The 10,813-nt window shown below is 38.2% G+C and overlaps 1 protein-coding gene across 2 annotated transcripts in view; it reads left to right on the forward strand.

Annotated features, from left to right (window-relative positions):
- Positions 1-9,713: 9,713 nt before the first annotated feature.
- Positions 9,714-10,813, forward strand: part of LOC108246377 (zinc fingers and homeoboxes protein 2) — a 115,646-nt gene continuing 114,546 nt past the window's right edge. Inside the window, exons 1-2 of one of the 2 annotated variants that reach the window (XM_017433885.3) lie at positions 9,714-10,052; positions 10,176-10,286. The gene's annotated coding sequence lies outside the window, so the exon portion shown is untranslated. The remainder of the gene's footprint in view (positions 10,053-10,175; positions 10,287-10,813) is intronic. The other variant, XM_017433884.3, reaches the window with a different exon arrangement.

Genomic DNA, 10,813 nt, shown 5'->3' on the forward strand with positions numbered 1-10,813 from the left:
TTATCAAGATCCATGATAGAAGTGTTCACTCTGCTGTCTCAGTCTCACTACAGTGTTACAGCAGTGCCATCTAGTGACCAGAAATAGTAACAATAATATCACAGAGCATACATGAATTTACTGTATCAGTTACAGAACACAACAGGGCGTTAAACTGGATCCACTGCAGTCACGTCTCTAAATCATCGAGGAAGGTAGTCATTGGGCTGAGTTAGTGAGTAGGTGTGAAGTAGCCTGAGCAGCTCTCCGGACTCTCAGTGCTCCTGTCACTCCCTGGTTTACTCATGGTGCATTTTTCAAATGACCAGAAGTGACTTAAAGATAAAAGATTGGTCTGCTGCATGTATGAGATTGTTTCCTTCCACCTTTAACGTGAAAATGTTTTCATTTACTGAACAATTAAGGCAAAGTTTCAGCAATAGTGTTTCAAATGATTCCTAAGACAATGAGAGACATTTCCATTTTATTTAACGGCAATTTCAAGGCTAAAATTAAAGATTTGAAAGCAGAAAGAGGAAGGTGATTTAAACCATAAAAGCTTAAAAGCAAATGAGAGAATAAGATCTAATTAGAGGCAGAGCAGGAAGAGCTGAGGGGGCAGTGGAGCATCACTGCTTTGCATCTGCTCCGGCAAATTCCCATTTAGCTCCAGTAAATGAATGTTAATTCATTTGTCCACAAATGTTGTTTAATAGTTCAAGGAGGATTCCTTCTCTGAATAATTCTTTCCTCAGGCAAAGCAAAACTCTGCAGCTTTACAGTGTGCTTTGTTTTATTATGATATTTATGGCAGGAAAACAACACAGAAGCAGCAGCATCACAGAGTTCATGTTTAAACTCAAGCGTCATTCAGAGCAAAGTCTGCAGTATTTCCCTTTTTTACATCTCAGCAATCACACTTTGTCCCACACTGTTTGTTTTCTACCTTTCATCAAGGAACTCAGTCTTTAAATCAAATCATCTCTTTGAAATCAGAGCAAAAATCTATCAGAAGACAAACTTGTCTTTGAGAAGTCCAACTAAGTCCAACTCCTTTTGGCTCCTTTTTCTATTGTCTTGTCCATTAAGCTTTCTTTTCATTTTCATATTAATGGCCTATCATTCATGAAAGGAATGCATATCACCCATCACCTCTACCCAGAGATTAATATTATCATATAATAATCATCTTCTGATGAGAAATGATGAAGTTGACATTATGAGCAATCTGATGAAATGTTGCAAGATTTTAATTGACCTATTAGATCTGGGAGTGTGACTCTCAGCTACTACCACACCTTTCAGCTCAATATCTTACTGTGTCAGCTTATCTTAGCTGTGTCGGCCATGTTGAATGGGTTTGTCTCCAAAAATGAATCAGTTTTCGATACACATCCAATAATTCGTTTTGAAAAGTGACATTAAAATCCAGCCAGAGGTCCATGAGGTATTTTGATAACAATCAGATAAACAAACATAAATGTACAGAGAATAAAGATATGAAAACTTATCAACATTAACGTTTTTACAAGTTAGTTTTAGACCCAAAAAGGCAGCTTGTTCACCAGCTGTTTGTTTGTTCAGCTGCTGAATATTCAGATGTTGTTTGAAGGAAGGACATAAATGATTGCACGTCATCATCATAAGAACTCAAAGTGGTTAAATACAGTAATTATAGCCTCTTCAGTTCTGATGAGGTCCATTATAATTATCTCTACCACTAAAACAGCCTCCAGAGAAAGCCGTGGGATGATGTTTGTTCCGTTTTAGAGGAATCACAGCTCACGCTGAGAACAAGGTGATTCTTTTTTTCTGAGAAGCTGCTTGTTTTTCTGTCTTCTGTCTTTTAGAACTGTTTAAAACAAACACATCCAAGTTTCTTCACTGTGAGGTTTTTACCTGAACCAGTTGTTCTGTTTGTAGAAATGTTCAGCCTTGAATGAACAAGAATCTGCCTCTAAAGTGACTAAATGCTGCCATCATGTGATCAAAGTTGATGTTGAACACATGGAGAGGAACGTGACCATATCAAGTGTTTGAGTCCTCTTTATTTCATTTTATTTTTAGAATCTGTATCATTAATATGACAGATGGTTGATAAAAAATCTTATTTGTATGTTTTGAATTTTCTGAATCTCATAAAAACTTGACAAGAACCTCTGTGTTGCATTTTTTTAAAATCATGTGCAGTTTATTTAAATAAAATACATAAAGAGTAAATAACTGATAGCTACCATGAGAATAAACACTATCATCTGAATGATTATTTAAAGAAGGCGTTTTAATGTATTTTCTCTTTTGTTAAAAAAAAAGACTGTCATGGTTGGATTAATTACCCCAAAACCACCAGGCAGTCTAAAACCAGGCGTCAGTTTTGGTCTCAACACGAGGTTTTTGACAGCGTGCCAGATGGGTCTGCCTGATGGAGGTCAGAGAACCTGTCATTATTTCTGATCTGGATAATATGGAATAAAGAAAAAGGTAAGACACTTGTTGAGAGGATGTTGTGATAGCTTTTCCCGGCTCTTTGTTTTCTTTTGGTTTCCATTTGCATTCACACAAACTTGTAATTTGTTTGTTTTATTGAGTTGAAAACATAATTTTCCACCTACTCATTGAGCAGAATGATCATCCTGTCATGTGAGGGGGGGTGGACCAGTGGTCAGTGCTGTGTGTGTAATCCCGAGGCTGCAGGTCTGAGGCGTAAAATATTTAGCAAACCTTCAGTGCGAGTTCGCTGGACCCTGCAGGAGGAAATTATCTCGTCATTGAAATAATCTAATTTCTGTTGATGATAAACTGCTTAGACATGTTATTATATTGTGTTTATTTCTTTTGGTTTTGGCTGAAATTTCATTTTGGTTGAAGTTTAAAAGGTATCTTTAAAGTTCATACATGATTTTAAATTTAGACTAAAACTATGAAGGTTTACAGCAAAAACCTTTAAAATGTGTAACTGAGAACAGCAGCAGGAAGTTTGACAAGAAGTTTCTCACATCTCTTGTACAACATATGACTTATTGTTCTTGTACTGTTTTCAACATTAACACAGATGTTTCCTTTGATTTGTTTTAAAATCCTAGCTGACTGAAAAATGAAAAAAAAAATGCAGCTTTTCTTAACCTTGAGATGGACGTGAAAGAGTAAGATTTCCTTTCTTCTGTGTAAATTCCTCCAGTGTGTGCAAAGTGACCTCCTCCACTCCAGCTTCACCTGTTTGCTCTGATAGTTTAACTCTAAAAACACTCACCTGAGAATTACAGGCCCCTTGTGTTGGGTTATTATGCAAAGCAGGAGACGTAGCTCAGCTTCTTCTCTGGCTTGGAATAAACACACAAAGAAACAAAGACAAGGCAGCCGAGCAGAAAACTCCTGCCTGCTGTAAACTCACAAGAAGGGTCGCGTGTAAGCAAGTCGGCATGATCAACCATAAAAACTCTGATGTGCTCCGGCTCACTTCCACGTCACGCACACTTTGAATTAACAGCAACACTGAGCCGAGACACTATTATAGTTACTGACACAGCAGACGACGCTCGTGTGTGTGTGCATTAATAATGAATCCTCAGTTCATTTGTATGTAAATGTGTCCAGACAGCGCACTGCTTTTGTCCTCCTCCCTGTGATGAATAAAGCATCAAGGAGGGCCGCAGAGCTCCAGAGGGAGGCAGGTGACTTACTAATGAGCATCAGCGGAGACTCGGAATGACCTGCAGGAGGAGAAGAAAGCAGGAAACGTCCTGCAGCAGAGGGAGGAGCGGCAGCCTGTTGCTTGCTGTTTCACCATCTTGCTGTCATGGATGATTCTCATGTTTTCAGGCCAGATTTTAACCGATTAACGAATTTAATCACAGTAAATACCTGAAATGAGCTTAAAAACCAGACTTAAGGTTTAACTCATTTGATCATGAATTCTTATATTTAAAAAAATGATGAAAATTGGTTATTTTCCTATATGCAGTTGCGTTTTTTTATATATCAGCTTGATTTTTTTCTCTTAAACTCCTGTTTTTTTCTCAGCTTTCTCTGCTCCAGTTAATTAAAAGCAGCACTCATCTGTGGTGTCAAACACTGTTTGACACTGATGACACACATCTGCAGCAGGCAGCAGAGAGAAGGAACGCTCTAATGAAAACATGATGCTCCGCAAGTATTCCACTGAGAAAAGTCCTACAATCTATTTTCACATGAAGTGCAATAAAAATAAATAAATCTCGCATTTTAACAAATACAAGGCTGACAGACGTTCAAAACTAAATAAGGTAAAATATGTAAGTGAATAATACACTACAGTAAATTCTTTAAATTTTACTTTCTTTTCTATTCTATTCTCTCTCTATATATATATTATGTTATGTTATGTTATGTTATGTTATGTTATGTTATGTTATGTTATGTTATAATACAACTTTCTTTCCTTTTCTTATATTCAAATAAAGATATTGTGAATGTATGATGGAGTCAAATGAAGCAATGGTGCAAGTTAAAAGTGTTTTTCTGCAGAAAAATCGTCTCTATGGATCACAAATGTGGTTAAATCTGTTCTGTGTTTGGAATAAAAAAGGGTTTGTAAATGGGTGAAGTGTTTTGAATGGTTAAAGAGAACAAGGATATTGTTGTATAGCTGGGATCCATTTCCCACTTGTTGGTAGGATTGGTCATCCATCTGAGCCTCGTGTTGTTTTCTCTGACTGACTCATCAGCATAATACCTTTTCATAAGAAAGAGCTGTGAATTAAATCAGGTGGCAAAAACTAAAAATCCCCTGAAATAAGTGTGCCATTGTGAAACAAAGGTTACTTATCCACTCTGAATATGCTTCAATTAAAAAAAAAACTTCACCACCTAATCTATACATCATTATGCAAATGACATTTATTTCAAGGTTATGTTTCAATATTTAATGTTTTAAGGACTTGGTACTCCATTTGTAGATTACTAAACATTTCCACCTACATGTTTTATCTCTGCATGGCTGAAGCTGAAATGACAATATTTAGATCAGGAACTAAAATATCAGCCTGTTTTACCAGAAGAAAAATCACGTTTTATTGCCCAAACCTTGTCAGGTGAAGGTTTGAAAGAGAAAACCACATGTGAGGTCAAAGGTCATGACGTTCATTCATGACTCTTCAGTCACCCAGACTGACACAATAACCATCTCACTGGATAAAAGCATTGTTTTATGAATCCTGCCTAACATAAATGCCTCACCTTTTATTCATTATTTTATCAAATCTCAGCAGAAATCTTGTCTTCAGACTCCTTTAAACCTCAGCTAAGATTAGCTTTATGTTGTTTTTAAATGTTAATTATTTTCAACATATATTTTCGACTATAACTAATTAATTTCTGTCATATTGAATAAGACATAAGAATAGTCACGATTTGGTCCAGAATGCCTCTTTGTTTTCCACTTGTATTAAAACACACAGAGAGATATTTAAATGAGTTGGCAGCAGCATGTTTCCTCTCAGACTGTAAGCGATTTGAAATTCTTCAGTCTGGAGCTGCAGTGATTGATGCTCACTGGTTTTTAAAGCAAAGACGGCTCGTGCCCAGTTTGGCTCTGATCCTTTTTGAAAAGGTATTGACTTTTTGGCTGAGACGCCAAGTCTTCCAAGTTAATGTGAGCAGCGCCTAGCTGCCACGAAGGCCCAGAGCCAGGACTTTTAACCTCCATGTGATTTCTGCAGCAGACGCTAATGCAAGCAGTTTACAGCTCACAGTTCAGAGGGAAATCATGGAAATGAAACCACAAGCTTGCACATAAATACGTTCTATTGTTTGGGATGTTCAAACCATCCCAAACAATAGTTAAAACTGTCTCATCTTCAAAGATTTGTTGGAAAGAATGAACATAAAACAAGAGAAATATAATTTTCTGTGAAAACACAGAGTGAATGCTGAAGTTAAAGAAGCTGAAACTGAGTTGTTAAAGTTCAAGCAAGCAGAACAGAAGTTGAAATTAGCCGAACTAAAATCTGCCAAACAATAACTCAAACCTAAAAATGAAACGTACTGAAGAATCACACCGTTTTTTAAAGGACTTTTAATGAGCAAAAATAAATAAAGTGTTTTGAAAGGTATAAAAGTCACAGAAATCAAAAGTCAGCTGTAATGTCCTGAACCTGCTGAATATTCATATGAATGAGTTAAACAGCTGAAAGTAAGCTGAAGTTTTTAGTCCAAAAAACAAACAGAAAAACCTTTAAACAGGAAACTAATAAAAATGTTCATTTTTGTGTGACATTTTAACATTAGACTGACAAGATAAACAATAATCTCATATTCTCATATGTTTAGAACATCCATCCATCCATTTTCTTTATCCACTCCACCTCTTTAGGTCAGGAGGAGTTGCTGTCTGTCTCCACCAGTCACTGTGTGAGAGGCGGGGGACACCCTGGACAGGTCTCCAGTCCATCACAGGGACACACAGAGACAAATGAGACAAACAACCATTCAGCTAAGGACAATTTTAGAGTTACCAGAGAACCTAACATGCATGTTTTAGGTCTGTGGGAGGAAACCAGAGACAGGGAGAACATGTAAACTCTGCAGGTCAGGAAACGATCCTGCAGCCTTCCTGCTCTAACCGCTGCTCCACCGTGAACTGGTAACTTACCATCGGTTTCAAGCTAAGCAGACATGATGCTTAAAAAAACCAAAGTCTACATTTAGAGATGGAGGATGTAGTTGAGGCACTCAGACACAAATTTGTCACCAAGGAGACAGAATTTACTTTATTCTGCTGCCAGTTTCAGTTTTAGTTACTGAAATGTGTTTGTTTTAGTTTACCTGAACAACCTTTTCTGGTTGAGAATTTTTTTTATTTTTTTCCTCAATATTAACAGCCAGAAGAAATCTTCCCCCTAGGCAGCAAGTTTGTTTTTTAGTTTCTTTTTACAGCAGGCTTTGTGACATTTTGCAGACACTAATTTGCAGAACAACCATTAGTTCTGTAAAAACAACAACAGCAAAAAGAGCTTTGACTGTTTTTAAAACCCGTTTAAAGGTTCAGCATTCACCATTAGGATGTTCGGACAGTCAAAGTCCAGTACAATAATATTACATATATTAATGATAGAGTGATTATTGTTATAATATTACAGAAACAAACATTAATCCTGAATCTCACAACTTTGTATACCATTACAAATGTCCTCTTTTTGTGAACAGTTTTAAGTTAGTTTAATTAACATGATGTAATGTTATTACTCACTTATATTGTGTTCTCTTTCACACAAAAAAAACATTTAATAACATACAATTTCGCTCAGAAATGGTTTTGTAATTTTGTCATTGCCTTAAACATTCACACAATAGCTTGGTTGAGAATGAGAAAAGAAAAGGAAAAAACAGGACTAGTATTGTTTCAGTTCTTTGTTTGTTTGTTTGTTTGTTTGTGGCTCTGGAGGTTGCGGGTCATCAAAGCCAACATGTCTCCGCTCGCTGTGGGAAAGGTCTCTGTTTTGAATATGTGTTAGACACGCAAAGGTTACCGAATCAGCCCACAGGGTGAAGGGCCGAGGGGTTTGAGGGTCTGAAGGTCCGAGGCCTTCGGCTGGTTCTGTTCTGATGCTTAATATTAATATTTGTTGATGAGCAATTGATCAAATAGTAAGAAAACAAAAGAACTAAACTGAGAAAAGTAACAGGGCTGCAAACAACCGACTAAAAACAATATTTGTCTGTTTATTTCACATTTGTAAGAATCCAAACATCTTTCTGTTCCTTTCCTCGGTATTCCAGCTGAGCTGCTCTTTCCTCCAAAGCCTTTTATCCGCTAAAATTTGTGACATGGGTGGTTCTTGATTACTATTTTAGACTATTTCAAACCTTGAGTGGTTCAGTTTTGAACTTTTGTTGCTAAGCAATGTTGCCAAAACTCAGCTTATTGGTTAGGAGCTGGCACTTTTGCCTGGCAACATTACCTGATTGTGTATTCTGGAGACACTGGCAAGAGCTTCCAGTTGCAGAAAACTATTCTGTAAAAAAACAAAAAAGGCTCAGACTGTGGCATCGATCTGCAACTGAAGGCCTTGTGTTGTTCCAGCCTGTCTGAACAAAACTTAACTGCAATTTTTGATGTTTTATAACAAGCAATGTGATTACTGGGTGGCTTGTGAGTATATTTTACTTGAAAATAGACTCCCAACTCTCAATTTAGAGCAGCAAACTCAAATCAATCAAGCTTTAGCATCTGTTCAGCGTGGTGGCGCAGCCAGAAATGAATTTACAGGTGGGCCTGACTGAAAGTGTGTGGGCCACTAATGTTAACATAGCTTTTAAAATACACGGGAAATGTTTATTTGCATGTTGTTCCTGTTAGCTGCAGAGATATGTTATACTACTGCTGCCCTTATAATGAAACCAATCTACAAACAAATCTCATCGGGACAACTGAAGCACTTCAGACACAGCAAATTTCAAATCCACAGACAATGTGCTGCTCTAAAATCAAGCTCTAACGCGGCCAAATATTATTTTGTAAGTCTATTTAATTTAACTGGAGTTGTGGAAGCTTCTTTTTTATGTTTATGAAAGCACACAGAAAAGAAATAAAGGAAATTGTGTTTAGTTAGATTGGGCCTTGGCATAAAGACCCCCCAGGTCCCGCCCATAGCCAGGACCCTGGTTCAGAATCCTGCAGAAGACTAAAGATTAGGACAAGAATAAAAAATGTAATTCACAAGAAAATTAAAAGCATCGGATGTCATTTAAAAAATATTTATTAAATGGTACATAAGAAATCAAAAACAACAAAATTAATCTGAGCTAATAATTCATAGTAACTGTTATATATTAATTAATTATGTATTAATATTAAGTTATATATATATTAATCTTAGCCTTCAAACATTATTTTGTAAAAAACTAATTAGTAGTAAAAAACACAAACGTAAAAAGTGACTTTGTGAAGCATTAAAGGACAAATTTTTACTCATAATTGTATTTTAAATATGATTTTTTTTCTTCTAGGATGCAAATTTGCACCTTGTATCACTTTAATGCTCGTTTAATTAATAAAAATCCACTTTTAATCTCGCCAAATTAAAGGTAATCCTACAGAAACAGCGCTGTAGTTCGCAGAAACGCCTGTCGGTGTCGCTGTTTGCCGTCTTTTCGCAGAGGTTTCCACATTTATTGCATCTGATCCGCAACAACAAGCCCATTTATCAAAAATACATGAGGCAGATGAAATGCAAACAACAGTCTGGTGGACATGCAAACTTTAATTCCTCTCCTTTACCTCTTCCTGATAAAAAAAAATCAAGTTTCTTTAAATTCATGCATTGTTTTTTTTAACAAGCTGCTGCTGCAGGCTGCTCATTGCGAGGTCAGCCAAGGGATCAAACAGGTGTTAAAAACATTTAAGCGCTTCTATTTCTGCATCGTTTTGCTATACCGCGTTTGACTTTGCATGTTTTATTTATTTTAATTAGGAAATAGCACGTTTTGCAAACATTTGCTTTAAATGTCAACAAGCTTTAGTTGCAAAACATAAACAAATAAGTGTTTGCTATACATTAGAAGTGAACTGCAGCTGAACGCAGATGTTGCGGAAGCTGTGCAGGTTTGATAAAAAAGCGGAGTTTGGTGAAATAAATGGAGTTTGTTGCAGTGGGGGTGGATATATAGGAAGCTTCCAGCGGTGGTTAATCTCAGGCATCCATGCTGGAAGTCATGAGGCAGCAGAGAGCTGCAGATCAGGGCTGCTGGAGGGGGGACAGAGGTGCCCTGCGTCTCTGCAGCCGTGCCAGCGTCCGGCGCAACCGCCACCAAACTTTTCTGTACATTTTCACGTCACCTGGACGCCGAACATAAATTTGGCATCCTATGCAAATATATGCTGACGTAAAAGATCATGTGGTTTTTGTCGTCGATCCCCCCTATGAGCAACGAGGAGGCTTTTTTTTCTCCTCTCTACTGTTGTCTTTAGGTTAGCTATGCTACAATCTTTACTGTACCCAGCGCTAGCTATATGCGCTCCGCACCGCACCACTCTGGATATCTGGGAATAATCAACTTCCAGCCTGTCGCGCTTCGCAACTACACGCTGCTCACAGGTAGGACACATGGAAAACTTCTCGTTTTTTCAACTCCTCGGGAGGAATTTGGACCAAAGTGACGGCAAAAGTGAAGTTATTAAAGCGGGTTGTTTTGCTCTGTGCCCTGGCTGCTGCTGCTAGCGACCGTCCCCTCCATCCCAGCCTCCCGGAGTGGGAATCACCTTGCTATCACCCGACAGACCTCCACGGCAGCCAAACTGGAAACAAAACACCCGTATTCCTGGCGCTTTGGTAACTTTAGTCGCTGTATTACCCCTTGTTATATTTCTGAACAGTTGTCAGACACGCATACACACACACACACAAGAAAAAAGAAAGGGGAGAAGAAGAAAAAAAAACGCCATCCGGTTCGCGATGGTTTTTCGGGCAGCCAACTTCTGCCGTCCCCCCCTCCACCGCCGGTGAAAGTGCCCGTGATAAATTTATTAGCCAGGGGAGCTAAGCGCTAGCCAGTTAGCCACCCGCTAATGACGGGCAACCCGGCGAAGCTAAGCGCTTTAGCCTTAGCCTCTTTCCCCACACGGAGGAGACGTGGCTGCCCGCTCCTCTGGATGTTTATCCTCTCATGTCGGGGGAAATTATCTGTTTCGGCTGGCTCCCTCTTCCACTCCGAGCCGGCTGGAGTCACCTCAGTGAAGTAGTATTTTTAAAGAAAAAAATCCAGCTTCTTCTTCTTTTTCTTTCTTTTTTTGGTTTGTTTCTTATTTGTATTTTGGGTGCCCGGGTAGCGTTGGAGCGCGCGGCGCCGGTGCGGCTCA

Source organism: Kryptolebias marmoratus, linkage group LG5 (assembly GCF_001649575.2).
Source record: "Kryptolebias marmoratus isolate JLee-2015 linkage group LG5, ASM164957v2, whole genome shotgun sequence".
Classification (NCBI taxonomy): Eukaryota; Metazoa; Chordata; class Actinopteri; order Cyprinodontiformes; family Rivulidae; genus Kryptolebias; species Kryptolebias marmoratus.